Source organism: Bombina bombina, chromosome 6, assembly GCF_027579735.1.
Source record: "Bombina bombina isolate aBomBom1 chromosome 6, aBomBom1.pri, whole genome shotgun sequence".
In the NCBI taxonomy this organism is placed as follows: domain Eukaryota; kingdom Metazoa; phylum Chordata; class Amphibia; order Anura; family Bombinatoridae; genus Bombina; species Bombina bombina.
Genome location: NC_069504.1, coordinates 1,137,733,471 through 1,137,758,073, shown reverse-complemented (window position 1 = coordinate 1,137,758,073; position 24,603 = coordinate 1,137,733,471).

Here is a 24,603-nt window from a genome sequence, read left to right as displayed (position 1 = left end):
AGAATATCTCCATTTAAGGCTTTGAGGTCCTGTCTATGCAGCAGTTCAGGTAGCATCTGCAGTGTGTATAAAAGTTTGGGGAATAGAATCATTTTAATTAACCCCACTCTCCCGGATAATGTTAGCGGTAAGCCCTCCCAATTTATAAGTAATTGTTTAAGTTCCTTCAACAGCGGTTTGAAGTTTGCTCCATACCAATTGGCAGGATTTTTAGTCAGGGTGATGCCTAAATATTTAAAGGGGCCATGGATAATTTTGAAATTGTCTCCCAGGGGAGTGGTAGGGTTTTTATCATGTAACCATAACAGTTCGGACTTATCCTTATTTATCCGATATCCTGATATGTCACTAAACTCAGATATAATCTGCATAATAGTTGGAATATGTGTTCTGGGATCTCGGATGTATAAAACCATGTCATCCGCAAAGAGGGATAAGTGAATGACTTCCTTACCGATGTTAATCCCTAAAGTGTCTTTCCTGATTTTAATCGCTAGGGGCTCCAGTGCTAAGTCGAAAAGGAGTGGGGAGAGAGGACACCCCTGCCTCGTACCTCTCATGAGAGAAAATGATTCAGATGGTGTTCCATTTATCAGGATTGCTGCCTGGGGGGTACTATAAATGGTTTTAATGGCCTTCAGGAAAGGTCCCTGCACTCCATATTTTCCCATCGCTGTAAAGAGGTGGTCCCAAAGCATCTTGTCAAATGCTTTTTCCGCGTCTACTAGGATCAAGCATGCATCCTCATCAGTCCTCTGTTGTCTATCGCTACCCTTTCCCCAGAAATGTGCAAGTATTAATTGAAGCTGTCTCATGTTCCTAACTGCTGACCTACCTTTCACGAACCCGGTTTGGTCTCTATGTACTAGGGAAGGGAGCACCCCTGCAAGTCTACTAGCCAGTATCTTGGTAAACAATTTATAGTCTACGTTTAGTAGGGAAATCGGGCGATATGACGACGTCAGTAACGGGTCTCTGTCCTGTTTCGGTATGACTGTTACATTCGCTTCTGTGAAGCGATTGGATAATTTTGCCCTCCCTTCTAAAATGGCGTTATACAAAGAAGCTAAGGTGTCCACTGTTTCTATCTTAAGCATCTTGTAGAATTCCCCAGGCAATCCATCAGGTCCCGGCCTTTTCTCCAGCGGTAGTGTTTCGATCGCTTTGCTCACCTCCATTGGGTAGATTGGGGCATTGAGCTTTTGTAGTTGCTCGTCTTCTAATTGTGGTAAGTGTAAGTCCTTCCAAAAAGTCTCCTTTTTGGTCAAACACACCTCTTGGGAGTCATAAAGAGTAGAGTAGTAGTCAACGAATGCTTTGCGTATGTCTGAGTCTTGTGTGAGAATTTTGTCACCCGTTTTTATGGCTACTATGGTGTTTGACTTGCGTTCAAGCTTAGTAAGTTTTGCCAATAGTCTACCAGTACGGTTACCAAAGCGGTAGTATTTAGCCTGCAACCTATTCTGGGCGTTAACAGATGACTGAATGAGATATGAATCTCTGAGACTTTTAATGTCCCTGTATTTAACCCTGTTCAGGGCTGTGGGATTCCTTAAGTAATGATTTCTAGCATTTAACAGCTGTCGGAGGAGTAACTCTCCCTTCGCCTTACAAGTTTTCGTTAACTTGGCCGCGTATGCTGTGACTACCCCCCTCAGCACTGCCTTCGCCGATTCCCAGAACAGGGAAATGTCCTCGAGATGTTGGGCATTCAGGTCTTTATACACTAGCCATTCCCCAATGAGGTATTTGTGCAAGTTTAGGTCCGGGTAGAGATGAGTGGGGAACCTCCATCTGCGGGACTGTCTATGTAGCGTAGTCGTGTTTACTGTAATGGAGACTGGGGCATGGTCTGAGATAGTAATGGGGTCTATTCTTGTACCTATAATTCTTGGGGCGAAGGACTTGGTGACTAGAAAATAATCTATGCGGGATAAAGTGGTTTTGGATGGATGTAGGCATGTATGATCTCTAGACTCCGGATTCCTGTCTCTCCAAATGTCGGAAAGTGAGAGTGCACTTCTAAAGTTTTTAAGGATTAATGTTTCTCTCTTTGAGTTTGGCCAGGACTGTAGACTCTGTGTAGAAGTGTTTGGGTCCCTAAATCTATCTGCTGGGGTGAATGGCGCTATGTTATAATCTCCACCCACAATGATGGGAAAGTCAGTAAATTGAATGAGTTGAGTTTGTAAACGGGCCCAAAAGTGTTTCTTATCTGTGTGAGGACCATATACTCCACATAGAACCAATTGTACCGTGTCAATTTCCAGTCTAACAATTAAGTATCTGCCTTCTCTGTCAGCTATCGTCTGTGTTATTTTGTAATTGAGACCCTTCCGGATTAAGAAAGCAACCCCCCTCGCTCTCCTTTCCTCAAATGGGGTATACAGTACTTCTCCCACCCAGCTCTGTTTAAGTTTCTGGTGTTCTTTTTGTGAGAGATGTGTTTCCTGCAATATTGCTATGTCAGCTTTCTTAATGTTTAACTGGCGGAGTATTGTTTTTTGCTTAATTGGGGATGTAATCCCTCCCACGTTCCACGTTATTAACTTCATCCTGTAATAGGATGTGAGTCTGTCCAGTGAGATCTCAGTGTTCCCTCAGACGGTCAAAGAATACCAGAGTTTTAGTTTTGTGGAGTTTACCTTACCCCTCTCCCTGGAGTGACGCCCCAAGGTCAGTCGGACCGGTTCTAATCTTAGTGCATACAATCTACGAAAGGAAATACATGCAAAAATATGAAACAGATCAATAACAGGTATTTCAGCCCCAACACAACAAAACAAAGCAATTCAACCCTCCCCCCCTTAAATTCCCAACTTCTTTAATAAGAAACAAAACTTTTATATAAGAGCCTCCCCCCCCCCCTCACATTAGAAGGATACTGGTCTGTATGACCTATCTTTCAAACAGCGTTTGGCAACACAATCCGTGGACCTATTACGCCCCTCAAGTTGGTGAGTCAGAGTCTCTGTCCTTTTCAGCCTGCTGGCGTTCTTCCTCTCTCCGAAGGTAAAGATTAAGTTGTTCCGGGGAGTCAAAAAATAATGGGCCTCTTGCTGTCTGGAGCCTTAGCCTTGCCGGGAACAGTAGCGCAGCCGATCTTCCTTGGTCCATTAGCTGTTTGCAATATGGTGAGAATTCTCTCCTTCTAGCTGCAACTGTGGCTGAATAGTCTTGAAACAAGTAGATTCTTCTTCCTTCAAATTCTAGTGGGGATATCTTCCTGTAGGCTTGCAGGATGGTAATTTTGTCCTTAAAGTTAAGGTATTTAACCATGACTTGACGTGGTTGCTGAGTATTCCCTCCCTGTTTCCTTGGTTCTCCAACTCTGTGGGCTCTTTCTACTGTACAGGGCAAACAATCCTGCGGCATTTTTAGCAATTTTGGCAGGGTCTTCTCCGCGAACTCAACCAGTTGTATATTTGGAAGTGATTCAGGAACCCCTACTATTCGCAGGTTGTTCCTTCTTGATCTGTTTTCCAGATCGTCAATTTTTGCCCACAGCCTCTCATTCTGTTGCTGTAATGTTTGGACGGTAGATTCGGTCTCCCTGTGGCGGAGTTCACTCTCTGCTACTTTGTGCTCTACTTGTGTCAGTCTGCCATTGAAGGATTTGACTTCTGCAGTGAGCGAATCCATTCCTGATTGAAGTTGGTCTATCTTAGGCAGAAATAATGCTGATATTTGGGAGACAATTGGATGCGTGTCTATATGGTTGTTAGGTAGCGGTTCCTCTGTGCTTCCTGCTGATTGATGGGTTTCTGCTTGGTTCTTTTTTTTCTCAGCATTTTTCAGCCTGTTTGTCATCGTGACGGTTGTCTTGGTGAAGGAGTCGTAATATTTTTGCATACAGTTCTGATAAATTTAGAGCTGCCAAGATCAGCTATAGAGGGAGGTGTGTTAGTGCTTTTAGTAGGTAAGAGCTTTTCTTGTTGAGCCACACAGTCCCGGATTGCTGGGTACAGTAAGGAGTTGCTAGAGATAGTATTAAGTGATGGGTGAGTAGGGGGGGGTCTGGGCTCAGATCACCTTAGCCCTGCATATCCCCAGCACAGTGTATATAGATGTTAATGTTAATGGGGGGTGGGCTTGTAGTTCCGCGACACTTTAAACTCCCAGGTCAGCCTGGCTATAGCGTTATCTGTGGAGTAGTCCAGCTGTAGGTAGAGATGGGGTACTTCTGCTATAGGTTAAAAGATGTCCCACACTGAGCTAGCAGATTACCAGTTGTCAGGGCTGGCAGAGAGTCCGTGAGTCTTTAATAGGCAGTGTGCGGGTGATATGTGAGCAGAAAATACTGAGAATATCGTAGGGGTAGTTGGCCTGTCTGTCAGGGGTACTTTGTGGAGAGTCTATACTGGTTAAAAACCTTAGTGGTCTTTCAAACTCCCAGGGTATAAGGCATCTGAGAGATACAGAAGAGACAGTGTCTATCTCCAGTAGTGAGTCCTGAAAAGGGGAGAATCTCTCAAAGCAAAGTCCTTTCTATGTGTACAGTGTTTTTACCTTTTCTTTAATTAACTCTGCCACCTTATTGTATATAAAAGGTTGGCCGTTCAGCAAAGTGAAATATGTCTGCTGTGGTTTTCTCCCACTTGTTTAGTTGTGGGTTCTGTTCCAGAGATTGCGGTGGTGTCTTATGGGTCTGTTGTACTCTGGCCAAGAGCTGCAATAATTTATTTTATTTTATTATATTATAATGGGGGACAGTTGGTAAATTGTATGGAAGCTGTCCTTTGCCTTTTCTGCTTTTTTTTTTTTAATGTTTTTTTTTATTCCGTTTTCCCCCCTCCAACTTGCAGGCTTATCTTAATGACCTGTGCGCTGCTATGTTCCCCCAGCACAAGCTGCCTCCTGAGCATTCACTGCGCAGCGTTACTTGTTGTCCCCACAGTGCAGCTAAGATGGCGGTTTTCCCGCTCTCTGTATGACTCACCCTCTGACCGGCACCTTAGTTGTCACAGTGTCCGCTGTATTGCGGCTATTCTGGGGCTCAAATTGAACTCCTCACTCCCTGGCACAATTGGCTTGCAATGCCTTCTTTTGCGGACACAGTCGTAGCCGCTCTCCTCCCCTCCGTTCTGTGAACTTCTGCGGTGGTGGAATCGGGTGGTGGATTCCCAGCTGATTTAGCTCCAGGCAGACTCCTCTCCCTTCTGCCAAGGATATCAGTGTTTTACTGGGCTGTGAGTGACCGGGTAAGGTAGATTTATCTCTTCTTGTCACCGGAGCTCTGTCCCTTACTTCTGCCCTCAGCGCCCTCCCACCGGAACTCCATCACGCTTAAAGCCTTTTATTATCTTTATAACACTTGTGAGTGCACCAGTCCATTAAAAGATCTATACGGCTAACTGAGAAACCCTCGCCAATCTACTACAGAGGCGCCAAAATGGCGTCGAGACGCACTCCTAGGCCTGTGTTACAGAAGCATTAGTTATTCTGTTGTGAAGAGCTTATTTCCCAGCAGCAATGCCTGAACCAGCAAGCCAGCGCCTAAGAAGGGCTCCAAGAAAACTGTAACAAGTTTCATTTCATAAAGAGTTAACTCTTTTTTTTCAGCTTTTAGAAACTATTGTCTAATCACCTCTGGAGCCAGACTGCTAATTGATAAGATGAACTTGTAAACTTGTTATCTTAAGTACTGTAATCCTATTGTGGCCTGTCAAAGGACAGTGCTCTCTATCTAAATGTGTGATGGGGGATTTTGTGCTTCCCCCCCTCTCCCCCTGGGAGTGCCCTGTGTGCATGTAACCTTAATAAAAAGCAGGCTGGGCATCCCAGTCCTGAGTTCTTGTTTGACCCTCAATCGCAGCGTTGACTCGTTTTTGTGGGCAGAAGGGTATCCTAGCTGTACTGCAGCTAAGGGAGATTATTCTATATTTGCGAGACTCATATAGAATACTATGGAAAGCAGCTTCTCCCCTCTTTAGCAATAGGGATCCAGGCTACTAAGCGGTCCATCTCTCAGCGAGACTAAGGGTAACCGTAACATTTGGCGGCAGCGGCGGGATTTTCCTGGATTTCCTAGGAGAGGTACAGAACGGATGGAGAGCGCTTACGAAAAATTGAAGCGTACAACCCTAAAGGATTTACTTGAAAGCAGAGGGGGGTACGCCAGCAACCGGCCGAGGAGAGAGCTGATCGCAGAATTGACCGAACTGGATCAGAGCTTCACAATGGCGGAAACACCGACCACGATTAGTGACGAAAAAACCAGGATTGTTCGGGAAAGGCTCTCATTATACGGGCCGAACCCCTCCATGGAATTGGTACAGCAGTTGATGGCGGAGGCGGACGAGGATATACGAGAGACTCGAGCCCACGAACTCAACCTAGCGAACGCACACCGCAATGCTGAAGCCCCGCAGGTAATCATCCCTGTCGAAAATGCTGGGAGGCCCAAGATACCCTATGCGGCATTTCGACCCTTCCTAGAGAGCAAGACAGGGATTGATGAATATTTGGCGGACTTCGAAAGGCAATGTGCCCTGCACCAGATTCCCAACAGAGAGTGGCCCACGATATTGTCTGGGAAACTATCCGGGCGAGCCCTGGAAGCCTTTCGTACTCTGGGTGCTGAGGAAGTGACACAGTATGAGCTAGTTAAGGAGACACTGTTGCGACGGTACGCTGTAACTCCGGACACGTATCGCCGACAGTTTCGGGGCACGGAAAAGAAGCCTAACGATACCCATATGGAATGGGCGCACCGAATGCGGAGAGCGGCAAATCACTGGCTGAGCGGAAGTAAAGCGGTGACTGGGGAGGAAATTTTACAATTGTTTCTCTTAGAACATTTTTATAATGGCATGGAACAGCAAGGGAAGGAATGGCTGCGAGACAGGCGGCCTTCTACCTTAGAAGAAGCAGCCAAATTGGCCGATGAACATTATGACTCCCGTCTTCACGAACCCATGAACTACCGAGCTCCAGCACGGGTCGAACCCAGAGAGGTTTACCGTGCACCCCCTCGTGCTGAATTCCGAGCCCCGGTGCCCACAGGGCCCGTCCGACACTCAGGACCACCCAATAACAGCTCTGAGCGTCCCAGACCGACTTGCCACCGATGCAAGCAACCAGGGCATTTCATGGCTAGCTGCCCCCTTAATACGCACCAGACACCCAGGAATTACAATTACCCCTCTGGGTCCTATCGTCCGGCCCGGGCCCTCTGTGTTAACCAAGAGGCCCCTATGGAGGGATATGTGGGGCCGCTTCACGAGGCAGACCCTGTATATGCTGCCTCAGATAACCGCCAGCACCATCGGCAGAGGGTATGGCTCGAGGGGCGATCTACCGAGGGATTGCGAGACACAGGGGCTACTATCACGCTGGTACAGAGTCATTTGGTGCCAGAGCACAAGCGATCCGGACAGACTGTGGCCGTTAGAGTGGCGGGGGGGGATGTGTACAAAATTCCAACAGCTAAAGTGCATCTTGATTGGGGAGCGGGAAAGGGGGCTGTGAACGTGGGCCTAATGGATAATTTACCTGCCGAAGTACTACTGGGCAACGATTTGGGCCCCATGACTTCTGCCTATGCTCCAGTATGCAACAACGAGGCGGACCCAGTGACTACACGGGCCCAAGCCCGGACGGAGCGAGAGCTCTCACCAGTGCGGGAGACACAGGTAAGACCTACCCCGACCTTGCCTGACAGGTTAGGCCCCATACCCTGGGACACCCCAGATGCCTTTGAGGCAGAGTCTAAGACTGACCCGACCTTACAAAAGTACCGGGAACGAGCAGAGACCGGAGGGGGCGGGGCAGATAACGAAACATTCTTATGGGAAAAAGGGAAACTATACCGCTGGACAGAGAAAAGGGGACAGCGTAGGCGACAGCTGGTAGTGCCCCACAAATACCATCAAGAAATCCTCAAAATAGGCCACGACATCCCCTTAGCAGGCCACCTAGCCGTTACCCGTACCCTACACCGCATTACTCACACGTTCTTTTGGCCAGGGGTGCACGCTGACGTTAGAACTTACTGTAACACCTGCGATGTGTGTCAACGAGTAGGAAGGCGAGGCGATCACCCTAAAGCCCAGCTAGTAAATATGCCCATTGTAGAGGAACCCTTCAGCCGGGTTGCTATTGACCTAGTGGGACCACTGGCTACCCCTAGTCCCTCCGGTAAGCGATACATTCTTACCGTAGTGGACTACGCTACCAGGTACCCAGAGGCTGTCGCCCTATCCAACATACAAGCGGATACGGTAGCGAATGCACTAGTACAGGTGTTCTCCCGGGTAGGATTTCCAAAAGAAATCCTATCCGACCGAGGCACCCAATTTACGGCTGAATTGACCCAACAACTCTGGCAGGTTTGCAAAATTAAGTCCCTCCTAAGCTCCCCATACCACCCCCAGACGAACGGGCTGTGTGAGAGGTTCAATGGGACCCTCAAGCAAATGCTCAAGACGTTCACTCAGGAATACCGAGACTGGGAACGCTTCCTGCCGCACCTCCTATTTGCTTATCGGGAGGTGCCCCAGGAAACGACAGGGTTCTCTCCCTTCGAGTTGCTCTACGGAAGAAAGGTACGGGGACCCCTAAACCTGATCCGGGAGCACTGGGAGGGAGAGATGGAGGCTGACGGTGTCCCAATTGTGCCATACGTGCTGGAACTCAGGGACCGAATGGAGCAATTAGCCAAATCCGTGCGGGCTAATCTCCAGTTGGCCCAGAGAAGACAGAAAGTATGGTACGATCGGGGGGCCCGAAAGAGAATCTTCACCATAGGACAAAAGGTGTTAGTACTTAAGCCGGTGAAGACAGACAAATTGCAGGCGTCCTGGCAGGGTCCCTACCAGATCGTAGAGAAAAGGGGAGACACCACTTATGTGATAGCTAGCTGCCACAACAACAATCTTAGAAAGACATTCCATGTAAACATGCTCAAGGAATATTTTGAGCGACCAGAGAACGTGACGGCCGTATGTTGTTCCCCTCAGGAAGACCCCGACAGTTTACCCATTCCAGACCTATTAGAAAAGAGCCTCCCCACAGGTATAGTGGCGCAGGTTCAGATAGGGGACCGACTTAGCCCCACTGAAAGGGAGCAGCTCAACCAACTCCTCCAGTCCAAACACCTCACCTTCTCCCCGAAGCCAGGGTACACTACTTTAACCACCCACCAGGTAGATACTCCGGGACAAGCTCCCTTGCGCCAGGCTCCGTACCGAATCCCCGAAGCAGTTAGGACAGGAATGAAGAAGGAGATCGATGAGATGCTCCAGCTCAGGGTAATTGAGCCCTCCGATAGTCCCTGGGCCTCCCCAGTTGTCTTGGTGCCCAAGAAAGATGGGACCACCCGGTTCTGCGTAGACTATCGGAGGCTCAATGAAAATACCGTGACGGACGCTTACCCTATGCCCAGGGTAGACGAGCTACTCGATCGTATAGCCAGGGGAAATTACCTGACCACTATTGACCTCTGCAAAGGTTACTGGCAGATTCCCCTGGCCCCGGAGGCTATCCCCAAGTCGGCATTCGTCACCCCATTCGGCTTATATCAGTTTAGGGTAATGCCGTTTGGGATGAAGAATGCCCCAGCTACATTCCAGCGCTTGGTGGATAGGCTCCTGGATGGCTTCCAGAGTTTTGCTTGCGCCTACCTGGACGACATAGCGATCCACAGTGAGTCCTGGGAGGACCACTTAGCTCATGTGGGAATGGTTCTGGATCAGATCCGGGCTGCTGGCCTGACTCTGAAGCCAGAAAAATGCCACTTTGGGATGGCCGAGGTACAGTACCTGGGTCACCGGGTGGGGTGTGGAAAGCAGCGACCAGAGCCGGCCAAAATAGAAGCTGTCGCCAATTGGCCCACCCCCATCACTAAGACTCAGGTCCTAGCCTTCCTGGGCACGGCAGGGTACTATAGACGGTTCGTACCAGACAACAGCACACTTGCCAAACCCCTGACTGACTTGACCAAGAAGAACTTACCTCGACAGGTCCTGTGGTCTCCCCACTGTGAAACGGCTTTCCAGGCTCTCAAAAATGCTCTAATTAACGCTCCTGTCTTGGCGGCCCCAGCCCTTAACAAACGTTTTATCGTCCATACAGATGCTTCCATGTTCGGGCTGGGAGCTGTCCTCAGCCAAGTAGGCGAAGATGGAGGGGAGCATCCAGTTGCCTACATCAGCCGGAAGCTCCTGCCCCGCGAAGTCAGCTATGCAGCGGTCGAAAAGGAGTGTTTGGCTTTGGTGTGGGCATTAAAGAAATTGACTCCCTATTTATATGGTCAGGAGTTCACTCTGGTCACCGACCATAACCCGTTGGTGTGGCTGAACCGGGTCTCTGGAGATAACGGCAGGCTATTACGTTGGAGCTTATCGTTGCAAACCTTCAATTTCACCATTACTTACAGACCTGGGAAACAGAATGGCAACGCCGACGGGTTGTCCAGACAAACCGACCTCAGCCCCGCATAACCAGCGGTCTGGACAGCCTTAGTCTGCCCCGAAAAGGGGTCAGACCGTGTCTGCCAGAGTGTTCCACAGAAAGGGAGCAATGTTACAGAAGCATTAGTTATTCTGTTGTGAAGAGCTTATTTCCCAGCAGCAATGCCTGAACCAGCAAGCCAGCGCCTAAGAAGGGCTCCAAGAAAACTGTAACAAGTTTCATTTCATAAAGAGTTAACTCTTTTTTTTCAGCTTTTAGAAACTATTGTCTAATCACCTCTGGAGCCAGACTGCTAATTGATAAGATGAACTTGTAAACTTGTTATCTTAAGTACTGTAATCCTATTGTGGCCTGTCAAAGGACAGTGCTCTCTATCTAAATGTGTGATGGGGGATTTTGTGCTTCCCCCCCTCTCCCCCTGGGAGTGCCCTGTGTGCATGTAACCTTAATAAAAAGCAGGCTGGGCATCCCAGTCCTGAGTTCTTGTTTGACCCTCAATCGCAGCGTTGACTCGTTTTTGTGGGCAGAAGGGTATCCTAGCTGTACTGCAGCTAAGGGAGATTATTCTATATTTGCGAGACTCATATAGAATACTATGGAAAGCAGCTTCTCCCCTCTTTAGCAATAGGGATCCAGGCTACTAAGCGGTCCATCTCTCAGCGAGACTAAGGGTAACCGTAACAGCCTGATAAAGCCAACAAAAGCCTAGTACCTACCACCTCAAAAATGGACAATTTTTTTAAAGTGTTGGAAACTTCTATGTCAAGCACAAATGAGATAGCGGAAACTGAAAAAGATATACCTAGCACAGATACATCTGCCAGCCTCACAGATACACCTACCCTCCTCACAAAAGCTGATATCCAAAATTTGCCTACCAAAGCAGATTTCGCCTCTTTCTTTACTCAAGTGGGCAAACTTATTAAAGAGGGACTGACTGAAGTTAAAAGAGATCTCTCTGACTTGGGCGATAGGGTATTACAGATAGAAGAAGATATGGAGCAATGCAGCAATGATACAGATATTCAAAACCGTACCCTGCAGGTACACGATGATATGCTACATCAACTACAGAACCAAGTTGAGGACTTAGATAACAGAGGGAGGCGGCAGAACCTCAGGGTCAGAGGTATCTCCGAAAAAGTAGTGCCTGCTCAACTCCAGCAACACCTCCAACTTTTATTTAAACACCTCTTGCAAGAAGAAACGCCAGCCATCCCGCTAGACAGAGCTCACCGAGCCCTACGCCCAAAACCAACGGAAGACAAGCCACCCAGAGACATAATTATCCGATTCCAAAGTTTCAGAGATAAGGAGAGAATTATGCTGGCCTCACGGAAAACACGCCAAATCCTGTTTGAGGGAGATACAGTTCAGATTTTTGCTGACCTAAGCACCATCACGTTGTCCAAACGGCGAGAGGCAAGGTACCTTACCACTCACCTACAAGATCTGAAGATACCATACAGATGGGGTTTCCCATTCTGTCTTAAGGTACTACACAACTCTCAAGTAATCACATACAGCACGACAGATGACCTTGAACAATTCTGCAAAAGCTTAAATATTCCAGCTCCATCTGCACTCCTAACAAGGCCTTCTTCGCCATCCAGTGCCAATATAACAGCACAGACTCCAGGACAGCAAAGACCTCCCTGGATGAAAGTGTCTAGGAAACCAAGCACACAACACCAAAAAGCAGCCTCTCCAAGAGATGAACTAACCTGACTTCTTCACCTCTGATGTTTGGGTTTCTAAGTATTTGTTACTTGGTGCAGTGCACCACCTTAATTATATTTAAGTACCCGTAAAGTCAGGAAAAATGTATTATGCCCCTAGTACTATATAGTCCCCTAGCGGTATCTAGCAAAATCTGCACTACTCCCCTAGTCCTAAACTCATATTAATATATAAACCCACCCACAGTGGGAATTTGCTCCACCATAGTAACCTTCTCTAGTTACTATGACTCCCCCCAATAGATTGAATAACTTGTTGTATTCCTGTTTGATCTTGTTTTACTTGTTGTTCTGTTATGGTTGTTGTTTATTTGTTATTTACCTTTACTCTTCCTTTTTGATACTACAGAGCCTATCTCCAGGAGACTCTACTCCTCCTACTACCTCTCCTCTACCCCCCCCCTCTCATATTGATGCTAGAGGCAAAGCTGGAATTCCTCACGGATGTGCCCTGGATCTCAGGTATGGTCATACACAAACAAAGTTCTCTAAGGCCTACACCCTAATATCAAAGCGTACATCGATAGAAATAGTTGACACTGCGCTAAAGCCCCTAACGGCAGACCACATATATCGCATTCAGGTTGGCCTAAATACCTTATCCCACACTACACATGGCAGTACCTGAACTATTACTCATTTCCCAGAATGCTAAGGGCCTTAATTCCCCAACAAAAAGGTCAATTGGACTAAATTGGTTCCATAAACACAAAGGAGAAATCATTTTCTTGCAAGAGACCCATTTTTGCGCACAGGCGGAACCAAAGTGCTCCTCCAAACACTTCCCAGTGGGATTCTTTAATTCAGCCCCCAATAAACGAAATGGCGTAGGCATACTGTTCAGAAATAACATCCCTTTCCAACTCACCAGCAAATATACAGATAATGAGGGACGATATCTAATACTAATAGGCACCCTGTATAATCACCAGGTCACGCTAGTAAACATCTATGCCCCAAACACTGGCCAGGCCCGATTCTTCAAAAAAGTAATTGGAGTCCTTTTGGGGGTAGTACAGGGATCAGTGATACTCGCAGGCGATAGTAATGTAGCTTTGGAACCAGTCTTGGACTGTTCTACCAAAAAGAGCTCGATACCCAGAAGCTCTCTGGGAGCAATTATAAGAGTATTACGTGAGGCTACACTGCTCGATACTTGGAGAATCCAACACCCGTCACAAAAAACATACACGTTTTACTCCAACCCCCAAAGGTCCTACTCGAGAATAGACCACATATTTATTGACCAGAGGAGTATGCCCATGATGAGGTCCTCGGATATTCTTCCGACCCCATGGTCAGATCACTCGATGATGACACTATCCCTGGCTTTACCAGACAAACCCTTAACTGACCCACATTGGCGTCTTGATGAAACCCTCCTTTTACAGCCCCTAATAAGGGACAAAATCACACGTACACTTAAAGACTATTTCCTTCACAACGCAACCCCCAACACATCCCCCACCCTGATATTGGAAGCACATAAAGTGGTAATATGAGGCGAATTTATGAAGCAGAAAGCGATACTCTTAAAAAATTATAATGCAAAATACAAGCAACTGCTCCAACAACTTCGACAGATAGAAACATTACACATGCAAGCACCAAACAATTTACAGCATATAGCACAACTATATAAAACAAGACAGGAGTTGAATGCCCTGCTTAACAAAGAGGCGCAAAGGAAGGCGATCTATTTAAAAAAACTCTACTTCACAGAAGGCAATAAGGCAGGCCCCCTACTGGCAAGAGCCCTCAAGGCTCGATCGAATAATAATTTCATCCGTAAACTAGCGCTTCCTAACACACCAGGAGACTACACCCATGACAGTAAGTCGATAGCAAACATCTTCAGCGATTACTACAAAAACCTATATAACATCCCAATAACACCCCACTCCTCAGACCATGAGGCAATAGACTCCTACATCCAAGACTCAAATATCCCAACATTACCCGACCAAATAGCCAAGCAGATGGAGGACCCCATAACTTTGCAGGAAGTTATTACAGCCATAAACAGTTCACCCCTTCGTAAAAGCCCTGGCCCAGACGGGTTCACAGCGTCATACTACAAGCAATTCCAAGCACTACTAGCTCCACACTTAACCAATCTTTTCACCTCCCTAGACAAAGATGGAATGCTCTCCCCCAACCTCTTAGAAGCACATATCTCAGTCATCCCTAAGCCTAATAAAGCCCCCACAGAACCAGGTAATTACCGCCCTATCTCCCTATTAAATGGGGACATCAAAATTTATGCTAAGATCCTTGCAAGCCGCATTAGTAAGGTACTTTCAACGCTTATACACGTAGACCAAGCTGGCTTCGTTCCGCTCAGGGAGGCCAGGGACAATACGATCCGGGTTCTCCACTTGTTGGAATTCGCCAAAACGCAGCAAACCCCGGCTGTCCTGGTCTCCACTGATGCGGAGAAAGCCTTCGACAGGTTAAATTGGCCCTTCCTACGCAGCGCACTAAAACATTTTGGCTTCAGGGAACTAATGATCAAGCGCATTTTCCAATTATATAATGGCCCCTCTGCTAAAGTCCGCACTAATGGAGTCCTCTCACAAAGCTTTAACATACACAACGGGACAAGGCAGGGCTGCCCTCTATCCCCCATCTTATTCGTCCTCACAATGGAGGTCCTGGCTTGCCATGTCAGGCAAAACCCAAACATTCATGGGATTACCATTGGTCCAGATACTCACAAATTGGCCATGTTTGCCGATGATGTCCTACTCTCCCTCACTTCCCCAGCACTCTCCCTACCCAGTCTAACCGCAGAATTTGACAAATTCAGTAGTTACTCACATTTCCTCATCAACTACACTAAATCAGAGCTTTTAAACATTACCATGACCCCCAAGAACTTTGCAAATTTCATTAAAACTTGCCCATTTAAAATTCAAAACTCACACTTGAAGTACTTAGGCATATTAGCCTCTAACCCATCCAGATGGTTTGCCCTCAACTACCAACCGCTCCTACACTCTATCCAGCACTCATTATCTACCTGGAAAGACAAATCACTATCGTGGTGGGGTAGAATACAATCAATTAAAATGACTATACTCCCCAAAATCCTATATATACTACAAGCTATGCCCATCACAATCCCGAAAGCTTTTATACAACAATTGCAAAAAGCCATTAACAGCTTTGTGTGGGGAAGACTCTGCCCGAGAATACCGAGAGGAACTATGTATAGATCCCTACAGAGTGGGGGGCTGGGTCTTCCAGACCTACGTCTATACTACCAAGCGGTTACCCTACAAAGAATCCTTGACTGGCATTGTAGAAGAGACTCTAAGGCCTGGGTGGAAGTTGACTCACAGCTGCTTAAATCACCTAACCCCGGCCCCTTGTGCTGGCTCCCTAGGTCCAGACGCACCCCCCTATGCGCGACGTCCCCACTCTACAGACACATCTTTAACACATGGGACCAATTACTTAAGACAACCCCAGCTCTGTCCACCCCAACATCTCCACTTACCCCGATCTTTCCCAACATAGAACTAATGGGAGGGTACGAACCTAGGAAAAAAGACACTATAGTCCACGAACTGTTAGATTCCATCCCCATCACCCGACTACTTACTCAAGGTAAACTTAAGACTAGAGAAGAGCTTACACAAATATTCCGGGGATTCTTTGCTCCATGGCTTAAATTTGCACAATTACAACATTTTATACAGACAACTCACAATAAGCAAGACCTCCTCAGAACCCCAACCCCATTTGAACAAATCTGCCTAACTGAGAAAATTGCTAAGGGCTCACTGTCACTAGCCAAAGTACTACTACAAAAAGCACAGACCTCTCCACTACCTCCATATACAGCCCGATGGCAGCAGGAACTGGGCACGACCCTAGATACCACACAATGGTTACAAATCTTCCAGAATACGCGCACCTCCTCCACATCCCCCAAAATCATAGAACTTAACTATAAAGTATTACTACGATGGTATTTAACGCCATCCAGGCTGAATAACATTTATCCTACCGCTACGTCATTCTGTTGGAGGGGATGTGGTGGACAGGGCACCATGTTGCACATGTGGTGGTCTTGTCCAAGATTGGGCCCCCTTTGGCATGGTGTAGAGTATACCTTGAAAAAATTAGTTGAGACAGACTTTTCCCTAAGCCCTAGGCTAGTCCTCTTAAATGAAACCCCGCCAATCAAATGTACAATTAGACAGACACTGATACGCATAGGCCTTAACTGTGCGAAATCCCTCATTGCCCTACACTGGAAGTCACCCTCAATTCCAACACCAGAACAGTGGATTAAAAAAACAGACAAGATGCTCTCATGCGAGGAATATGGCTACTACAAAAGAAACAAGTCTGCATTCTATGCAGATCTCAGGTTTTACTGGGACTCCATCACCCCTAAATAGAGTCCCCCCCCCCACCTATATTGCAAGACCCAATTGTTATACTGGAGGGCAAAGCTACCCAGTAGATCTACAGCTGCCCAAAGCTTAATAGATGCAGACGTAGAAGTAGAGGTCAACTAGCCAATACCATACACCAACTCCAGGGTTGTCTCTGCATCAATCCCCTTCCCTATCCCCTTCCCTCTTCTTTTCCCCTTTTCCATTCTGTTGTCTCTCTTCTCCTCTCCTTCTTCTCTGTTTATTACTTTCTGTTATATTACATTTTGGTTCCGCAATGTTAGAAGGTTTTTATTTGTGAAATTGCAGTGCGCAGAGACTGTACACCAGATATTGTGAAAATGGACATATTTTTTTTTTTTTTCCTTCCTTGGAGACACTCCAGCGGAGGTATAGTTCTCTGTCAAGGGGCTCAGTCACCTCCGGAAGGTGAGAATTCTTGAACTGACCCATAACCAGATCCGCCTACGGAGGTCCACCCACTCAGTCATACAAATTGTTGGTCCTATCCTAGTTTATATGTTGATTGGGAAGACCCCTTATCTCTTTGTTAATTTACGTACTGATCGTGAAATTTCACCTATGTAATAATTTACTGTATTTTTTTCTATTGCAAAACCAATAAAAAACTATTGTTAAAAAAAAAAAAAAGCAGCGTTAGGACCTCTTAACGCTGCTTTTTAACCCTAATGCACAACTCGTAATCTAGGCCATTGTTTATTAATATCAAATTATAGTGTGCATATTAAAAATATACAATTTGTAATTTTCTATTAGCAGTATTGAGAATGAACTATTTGTTTTTGTCATGTTGCCCCCCGGTGTTGTGATGCGAGAATTACAGCCAAAAGACATTGGTTGTTAACAAAGATGCATTTCTCTAGCAACCATACATTTCCAAAATGAACCAATAAGAAGGGACAAGGTTTCCGAAGGGCCTCCCATATTCTCACCTATGATTAGACAATATAAGCTGGAATGCAAAATGAAAAAAGTAGGCTGCTGAGGATTTTGCTAAACTGACTGAAAACTGTTGCGTGGGACACAGTCAAACTATAAGCAAATTGGTCCATACTTTTTCTAATCAATTGCAATTACACTTATCTTCATATGAGGTGATCTGAAAATATTTGAAAAAGATTGTTTCATTTCTCACATTACCTAGGTAATCTGCACATTACCTACTAGGCACTGGTTAAAGTGCAAAAAAAAAGCAATTTAGCTTTTTAGAAAAGTTTGTTTTGCGGTTTGTTTCTCTCATGTAAACTGTTTATTGAAAAGGAAGAATGTAATAAATAAAGAACAGAATGTTCCGATTTCGGCCGAGGGCAGATATACGCTCCAGAGTGCTCTGTTCTAATCAGAGCCTCGGGCGCCGCAACTGCCTCTGGGAACCTTACCATGGGTCACAGCCCGCACATCTTGAAATTCTCTGTCTGGGAAATTATCTATCTATCTATGTAATCTATATTAACCTCTTAAGGACATATGACAGAATTTTTCCGTCATAAAACAATTGAGCAAACAGAAAGCTGTGTCCTTAAAGGGTTAAATAGATAGATGATAGATAATTTCCCAGACAGAGAATTTCAAGACGTGCGGGCTGGGACCCATGGTAAGGTTCCCAGAGGCAGTTGCGGGGCTGAGGCTCTGATTAGAACAGAGCACTCTGGAGCATATCTGCCCTCGACTGAAATCGGAACATTCTGTTAACAATTCCCCATGTAGCTTCAAGTTAGTCCAGAAATGTCCCATACATTTATATCAACGCTGCCAAGCACATTTCCTTATATTGTTTAGTGGTACTAAGATCCCCTCTTTAAGTGTGCCTTTATTTACCACACTTTATACCCAGAGAAAATGTGTCAGCCGTACCACCTCAGAATTATTGTACTCTGTGAGCATGTCACTTGCAGTATCCTTTCCAGCTTATTTTTGTGTATCGTAGCAGCCAAGGAAGCGGATAACAGTAGCCGGTCTCCTGCGCTCAGCTGCCTTAAGCTCAGTATTATGTTTGTGTTTCCTGCTATCTCACTTCTTAGCATAGACTGTCAGGCCGAATGCGGTATAGCCGCAGGCCAATAACGGCCAAGAAGATGTTCCAGCTCGGGTGAGAATGATTTCACCTCAGGTTGCTCAACAGAAAAACAGCAAGATTCCGCGGGCTATGCAGGTGTATCAAAGCTCCACCCTTCTCAAAAATATGCACTTTAACGACACTGAAGCCGTTAATTTGCACATTACCTAGTTAAAATGCGGATTCCGCACTTTAACTGAGCAAATCAGTTAATCTGCACATTAACTGATTCTGCACTTTAGCGGTAACATATATATATTTTAATATTGGTCTTAATTGTAAGTAACTAAGAATTTATTTTAGCTTAAATAAAGTGGTATAGGAGTTTGGTTGTTGGCACAAATAATAGATACTATTTTGATGTTTTAAATTAGAATTGCATTAGAATCAATTGTGGCTACATAGCTGATTGAATTGCTTGAATGTTAGTAGCTAGTTAGTTCTATTGTGAATAAGGCTAGTTATAAAGTTACAATTTGGTTTGCTTTGTAAAGAGTATTGCAACAGTTTAAACACTGTATAGTTTGACTCATATTCTGGTTCCTACAAATATATTTCAATGTGTTTATAGATATTAACTAATAAAAAAGAACTTAGGAATTTGATATTAATTTTATGGTTTTGTATATGCATTTATTGGGGTTTTATTTTAAAGAATAATTATTAAATATATTGTGTTATAACCCGGCCATATACTGACACCTCATAATAAAAGTTTTGTATTGCTGAAGCCTGAATTGTGAGTTAATGTCCTTACAAGTAGTTTAATTAAGATAGTGATTGTGTGTTAATATTATATAGTGGGTATAATAATTCATAAGGGATTGTTATTATTATTATTATCAGGTATTTGTAGAGCGCCAACAGATTCCGGATTATTAAGAGGAATATTAGCATATCACTACAGTATATAAAACAGACACTAAGAAATGTAGAGTCTTAGATATCATTCATTTATTTCAAAGACACTGCTTATGAAAAGAGATTTAAAATGTGACCATGTTATGATCACTGTTACCCAAATGTTCTTTAACTTCTATGTTTGATATTATATCTGTATTGTTTGATAGCACTAAATTCAATATAGCTTTACACCTAGTTGGCTCCTCTATTAATTGTGATAAGAAGTTATCCCTGAGAACATTTAAAATCTATCCCCCTTAGCTGAATTACTAGTTTTATTGGCCCAGTTTATATCTGGGTAGTTAAAATCTCCCATAATTACAGCACTGTTAAGAGCAGCCTTACCTATTTGCATTAGTAGGTGAGTTTCCTCCGGGTCACTAATGTTGGGGGGCTTGTAGTGATCTTAAAAACATTATAGTAATAGTGTAAGAATCTAATACTCTTGCTGATGATTATTATATTAATTGGATTCACAACTGCAGACCATATAAATGTTTGTATGCATCACTTAGGTATCTGAGTAATAGGAAATGAGTTACTCAGTAATTCCTCAGTGAAGTTGATAATATGTAATTTCTTAACTTGTAACAGTACAATAGGGATGTTACACGATATTAACTTTAGGAGAGTAAATTATAATACCAATTGATCATTGATCTGATATGACACAGGCAGTGATTGACAGTTCGGTGTAATATGCTAAACAGCATTGAGTCCGTTGAATAAGTGAACAGTTCTTTCAGAATTGGAAGATATCAGCAATAATGTTACTTCTATCACTCACAGTTATAGGTATTCCAAGTACCTGGTTAGAATGGGAGCACACAGCTGTATTACTTTACAACGGCTTTCTGGTTTGCTAGAGCAGTCTGACTGCAAGAGCAGGGAAGCTTCAGTATATCAATGTGCTTTACTCACAAGGCCGCTGATGCAAGGTGCTGTGTGTAGGCTGGGAAACCCTGTAAGCCACTGGTGATCTTACAGTAGGCATGGCCAAGCTCCGTGATCGGAACGATCAGAGTTACCCGGTAAGGCAGAGATCAGGTTCAGGAGTAAATGTAATCCTCTGTAGTGGGACGCCTCAGATGTTAAAAAGAGATGAATTAGGTTATAAGTCCTTAGGTCCAACAATCTTGTAGAAAACTCAGGATACTGCAGATAATAAACTGTAGCTGAAGAGTAAGTCTTTAATCAGAGTAGAAGGAAAGAATTTCCTAAAAATGTAGTTAGCTGAAAAGATTTTAAGTTTAGAGTACAATCTTTCTCACACAGGTCTGGCGTAGTCACTGCTAGCATGTACAATAACTAAGCACCTGTTTAAGGTGATCAGGTTACCTAAATAGCGGAGTGACTAGCAGCACAGAAACTCTGAGGAGAGACAGAAAATGTGGAGTGGAATTCTGACAGATCCCCCCCCCCTCAAGCAAGCCGGCCCATGGCTTGAGGTTTGGGTCTATGAGGATAGCGTCTATGAAAATGTGCCAACAATCTTGGAGCTGTAATCTTATGAGATGGTTCCCAACTATCATCCTCAGGGGGGAACCCTTTCCAACGTACCAGGTATTGGAGTTCACCTCTGCAATAACGAGAATCTAGGAGCTCTTGTACTTCATAAACATCCAAATCCAATAGTGGAGGGGTTGGAGGTAATACAGCAGATTTTTTGGGATGTTTTTATCTGAAGCTACAGCATTTTTCAAGCTAGTAAAAGACATATGTGTTAATCCAAGAATACCTTTCTGAAGGTATAATTGAAGAGGTAGAGGTAGATGTAAGAGGTTTGTCTGTAATTCTTGATAAGGCATCTGCCTTTCCGTTTCGAGAGCCCGGCCTATAGATGATTTGATAATTAAACCGACTGAAGTAGAGGTTCCATCTAACTTGTCTTCCTGACAAGGTTTTGTTGGTTTGTAGAAACTCCAGGTTGAGGTGATCGGTATAAATAATTATAGGCTCTTCTGTGCCTTCCAGAAGATGCCTCCAATGTTCGAAAGCTTTCTTGATAGCAAGAAGTTCCTTTTCTCCTACGGGGTAATTCAATTCAGGAGCGGACATGGTGTTGGAGTAGAATGCTACCAGGTGTAGAGGTTCATTCAAATTCCCCGTTGTGAGAGCACGGCTTCTATTACGTATTCAAAGGTGTCTACCTCTAGGATATATTGAAGCTTAACATCAGGGAAGCGAAGGATCGGACATGTTGTAAATGCTTTCTTCAGATATAGGAAGGCCTCATTTGCCTGGACATTCCAGCGGTAAGGTATAGATGTACTAGTAAGCTTACTAAGAGGTTTAACTATTGCAGAGAATTTTTATATAAATTTTCTGTAATAGTTACTGAATCCGAGAAAACGCTGTAATTGTTTTCTGGTAGTAGGTTGTGGCCACTTGGATATAGCATTTACCTTGTCATGTTGCATCTGTATTCCTTGAGGACTGATTGAGTATCCTAGGAAGGAGATCTCTTCAGTATGAAAAAGACATTTTTCAGCCTTTGCATAAAGACGGTGTACTTGAAGCCTAGAGAGGACCCAACTGACATGTTTGATGTGTTCCTCCAGATTTGATGAGTAAATTAAAATGTTGTCAAGGTAAATGACTACACATATATCTAGTAAGTCACGGAACACATCATTTATAAAAAATTGAAAGGTGGCAGGTGCATTTGTTAATCCGAAAGGCATGACCAGGTATTCATATAGACCGTACCTTGTTCTGAAAGCGGTCAGCCACTCATCTCCCTCACGGATGCAAATGAGATTGTAAGCACCCCTTAAGTCCAGTTTTGTGAATATTTTGGCATGATGAAGTTGTTCTATTAATTCAGGGATAAGAGGCAAGGGGTACCGGTTCTTCTTAGTTATTTTATTTAAATTCCTATAATCAATAATTGGTCAAAGAGACTGATCTTTATTCTTGAAGAATATTCCAGCCGCCGCCGAAGTTACAGAGGGTCGAATAAAGCCCATCTTCAAATTCTCTTCCAAGTATCCCTTAAGGTGATCTAATTCAGGTTGGCTGAGGGGATAAAGATGTCCACAAGGTGGTGAAGTACCTGGTTTTAGGTCTATTGGACAGTTGTATGAACGATGAGGTGGTAAATTCTCAGCTTCTTTTTTGCTGAAAACATCAACAAACTTACTGTATTCTGGTGGAATCAAAGGTATCTCTTGTATTTGTTCAATTACTTGTAAGACAGGAGTATGTTGATAACAAGTCTGTTTACAGAATGAAGATACAAATTTTAGATGAAGAGTTTTCCAATCCACAGTTGGTTCATGCAATTGAAGCCACTGTAAGCCTAGTACTATCGGAAATAATGGAGAGGGGATCACATCAAATGAGATATATTCCTGATGGGAAGTAAATGATGTCACTAAAATTGGAATTGTGTGGTGTGTTATGGGCCCTGAAGCTAAATGTGAACCATCAACAACAAGAACAGAGATTGGAATATGCTTTTTGATCATAGGAATTTTATTACTGATTGCTAATGATTTATCTATATAATTTCCTTGGGCTCCAGTGTCAACGATAGCTTCTTTCATCAACCGGTTTTGGTCCCACTGTAACAATAGAGAGACAGTACAGTGAAGAGTTTTATCATGAACAATGAGTGAAGTCATATTAGAATAAGACTTACTGGATTTGTTCCTGTCGAGTTTAGGGTAGTCTCTGACAGTGTGGGTGGCTTTCCCGCAATACATACACAACCCATTGTTTCTTCGTCTGAGACGCTCTTCTGATGACAAAGGACCACGAATAAAACCAATCTCCATGGCTTCAGGGTTAGTTGAAGAGACGGGAGTTGAAGGATGGGGTGTTGATGTTGTAGGCTTTTTATAAACAACCTCAGGCGTGTAACGCTCTGATTTTCTTTCTCTCAACCTCCTGTCTATCTGTGTACATAATTTCCTCAAAGCTTCTAGAGATGATGGCATCTCGGTTCTTGCCAGTTCATTTTTCATGGCTTCTGAGAGACCGAGCCGGAACTGGTTCTTTAGCGCTACTTCATTCCACTGTGAGTCAGTGGCAAGCTGTTTAAATTCAGTGATGTAGCTTTCCACTGGTCTGTTCCCTTGTTTTAGTCTTCTCATCTTGCTTTCTGCATTGAGTTGTAGGTTGGAGTCAGAATAGAACTCATCCATAGCTGTGAGGAATGAGTTAAGTGATGATAAGACTGGGTTATCAGCCCATACCCTAGGTTCAGCTCTCAGGAAAGAAATTAGTGTCAAAACTTTTATGTTATCAGTAGGGTATGTCCTGGGATTTAAATGAAACATTAAGAGACAGGCATTTTTAAACTGTCTGTACAAGGACCTGTCGCCGTGGAACAGATCAGGTGGAGAAACTAATGGTTCAGGGCTATGTTCAGCACTAACTGATTTAGGAGTCACAGAGTCTCTAATAACTTTCCTAAGGGTCTCATTTTAGACTTGAAGATCTCTGAGGCCTTGACTGAGCTGATCCACACATTGTGATAAAGTATAAACCATCTGTGGAAGGTCTGCTGGATCAATTTTTTGAAAGGCTTAGTTATTATGCAAGAATCTAATACTCTTGCTGATGATTATTATATTAATTGGATTTGCAACTGCAGACCATATAAATGTTTGTATGTATCACTTAGGTATCTGAGTAATAGGAAATTAGTTACTCAGTAATTCCTCAGTGAAGTTGATAATATGCAACTTCTTAACTTGTAACAGTACAATAGGGATGTTACAAGATATTAACTTTAGGAGAGTAAATTATAATGCCAATTGATCATTGATCTGATATGACACAGGCAGTGATTGACAGTTCAGTGTAATATGCTAAACAGCATTGAGTTCGTTGAATAAATGAACAGTTCTTTCAGAATTGGAAGATATCAGCAATAATGTTACTTCTATCACTCACAGTTATAGTTATTCCAAGAAGTTGGTTAGAATGGGTGCACACAGCTGTATTACTTTACAACGGCTTTCTGGTTTGCTAGAGCAGTCCGATTGCAAGAGCAGGGAAGCTTCAGTATATCAATGTGCTTTACTCACAAGGCCGCTGATGCAAGGTGCTGTGT